Source organism: Fibroporia radiculosa, assembly GCF_000313525.1.
Source record: "Fibroporia radiculosa TFFH 294 genomic supercontigs, scaffold79025, whole genome shotgun sequence".
NCBI lineage: Eukaryota > Fungi > Basidiomycota > Agaricomycetes > Polyporales > Fibroporiaceae > Fibroporia > Fibroporia radiculosa.
Window position 1 is genome coordinate 1 of NW_012133144.1, and position 399 is coordinate 399.

At 35.3% G+C, this 399-nt stretch overlaps 2 annotated features.

Annotated features, from left to right (window-relative positions):
• Window positions 1–187: 187 nt before the first annotated feature.
• Window positions 188–249: a sequence feature (Short protein (FIBRA_09574, CCM07229.1) was converted to a misc_feature.).
• Window positions 250–318: 69 nt separating this feature from the next.
• Window positions 319–328: a sequence feature (Short protein (FIBRA_09574, CCM07229.1) was converted to a misc_feature.).
• Window positions 329–399: the final 71 nt, after the last annotated feature.

Below are 399 nucleotides of genomic sequence, written 5' to 3' on the forward strand. Positions count from 1 at the left end.
GGCGTAGAAAATGTAATAAAAATAGGAAAAATATGTAGAAAACTGTGACAAGCTGTTACAGCATCAGAGGGGGGTCCTTTTCTTTTCCTAACTATTTGTCATTGACCCTGTACTATATAACTGATCCCATCATTTGATATGTTTCACCTACATCAATGTTTCATATCTATCATGTTTCACTTATATCATGTCTCAGCTACATTATGTTTCATCTCTATCATGTTTCACCTTCATCACTGATACAACCCAGTGAAACTGTTTCATGTACATCACTGATCTAACTTAGTGTTTCATACTTATTAAACTCTATTTGCGTAGCACTATTTAAGTAGCACTGCATGTGCTACTGTAGTTTTGTCCTCTTGTTCCCTATGTACACTTCATAGGGATGTCTCTAGT